Source organism: Anneissia japonica, unplaced genomic scaffold, assembly GCF_011630105.1.
Source record: "Anneissia japonica isolate Jap-2015-1 unplaced genomic scaffold, ASM1163010v1 scaffold38428_len5008_cov190, whole genome shotgun sequence".
Taxonomy (NCBI): Eukaryota; Metazoa; Echinodermata; class Crinoidea; order Comatulida; family Comatulidae; genus Anneissia; species Anneissia japonica.
The window spans coordinates 2,790-5,011 of record NW_022711677.1 but is presented as its reverse complement, the minus strand read 5'-3'; positions in this window follow the sequence as shown (position 1 = coordinate 5,011).

Genomic DNA, 2,222 nt, shown 5'->3' with positions numbered 1-2,222 from the left:
CATTCAGAGGCGAATTTAGAAGTTTAGATAAAAAGTATTTATTAAAGTTTTCATAGGTTTGTTTTGACGCCAGTTTGTGTTACCTAACTATGTAACTTAATTACCTCTAATTAAAGAGCCACGGATTTGCCAGTAACAGGCCTTTAAAATTTTTGCTATAAATCGACTACAATGTACATTAATATTTAATACATTTAAATCAAATTTAGATCAACCTTAATATTGTGATTTTAAATAGCAGAGGTGGATTTAAGCGGAAGGGATGGTAAAAAAAAAAATAGATCGCCCAAACGCATCAGGTTATTTTCGGGCGTCTAGAAAAGACAATTTCCTTTAAGATGGTGTTATCGCGATGGGACCCACTTTCGCCCCCCCCCCCCCCCCTTTTTTTTTTTTATCGGCCTCGGCCCTCCCCCTTTCGCACATCTCTGGATTTTCCCCTGAATTGGCCTGCCATGCCAGCAACTAAACAACATAGGTTATTAACATTGTTCTGTGTATATCATTTGCATTTCTTCAATTTCAAACGAATGACCGTTGATTTTCGTATAATTTTTGTAGTATTTAAAATGAACGTACCCACTGTCTTCTAATCGGATTAAAATCTGGCCCGAATTTTGGCCGATATCAAAAAAAAGTTTGGCCGAATTTGGCCGTGAGATGGCGTGTGTTTGGCCGTGAAGCCTGTCGACAATCTGGCAACCCTGACGTACTTGCACTGCAGCTCAGCTGGAGGTTTGAGGTGACTTGAACATGGGGAGTTTACGTGATAAACAGATTGGTAAGTATTGTTTTTTTTTTTTAATGTATGGTTTATTATTTAATGTCGCTTTGGATTGTATTCTGAAATTGTACAGCTGTTAATTTTTTTTTATCACAACTGATATTACTGCATAATGTTCGAGTTGGTCAATCGGTGATGTGGCAAGTACGATTGCGATGTGGCAGCACCAAGCAGCTGGTCGGAGACGGGGGTCAGTCGTCTAGGCCTAGGCCTCGGAGTAGCCAAGCCTAGTCCTAGGCCGCATATTAATTTAAATAGGCCTAAGCAGTGTTTCTGTGACTAAGCCTAGGCTAAGGCCGAATAGTATCACATCACTAACAGAACAGTGACGTCTCCAGATGTCTGACGGTGTTGGTGGGGGTGGGGAATGGGGCTAGCCTAGGACCTAGGTCTAGGCCCAGCCCAGGCCCTGACAAAATTAGGTAGCTTGCAAATAAGGTGTTAGATATATGAGACTCATTCAGTGGTGTATCTAACCTTAGGGGTGCATCCCCCTAAAAACAACCGGCACCCCACTCTGCGTTCCCCTACTACCAGACTGTAAAGTGAAGACCTGTGCAGGGAATATCTATGCCCTCTGCGCAAAAATTTGGCCTCAGAAATACATCTGCGCATTACGGAAAATAAGGGCCAATTTCCACGCAGATTTTGGCGAAATATAGGCTTTCTCTGGCCTAATCTAATATTAAAACAATGTAATTATGAAGTAACTACCATTCTGCACACCTATTTTCATAGTGATTTTCTGCATATAATTGAGCTGGTTTTTGAGGTATCAATTAAAAAAAATTACAGTTCTATGATCCCCTAGATATGCCACTGATCACTAAAAACCCAAAGATAGGCCTATACCAGACTGTAAAGGCCTGCACCTGCACACAGAATATATCCTCCACCCAAAAATGAGGCCTAGAAATCTGTACGCACATTTTGGAAAAATAAGGGTAAATTCAGCACAGGTTTTGCATAAAAGGCCTTGACCTAATCCTAATATAACCAATGTATTATTACACAGAAGTTACGATTTGTACACTTATTTTCCTAGAGATTTTCCACACAAATTTGAGCCAGTTTTTGAAGTATCATCCATACAATTAAAATACTTTACAGAGTGTGGGGCCTATACAAAAAATAAAGGGATGTTGCAAAACAACCTGTTATTTGTATGGATGAGGGAAATCCTTCAACCCTGCCCCTAGCCTCATTTTTTGAACAAATACTTGTGAATGTACTGTATAGGCCCAAGTCTAATTTTGTAAATCAAATACTGTCACTGCAGGCCTAAACATCCATACAAACATGTTGATGGAACCATACTTATTAAATCCTGCCCCCTGCCTCATCTGTTTTAACAAATGTACTGTCTGTAGTCCAAGTTTGAATTAATCAAGTAGTGTAGGCATACTGTAGGCCTAAATTCATATGCATACTGTACTTA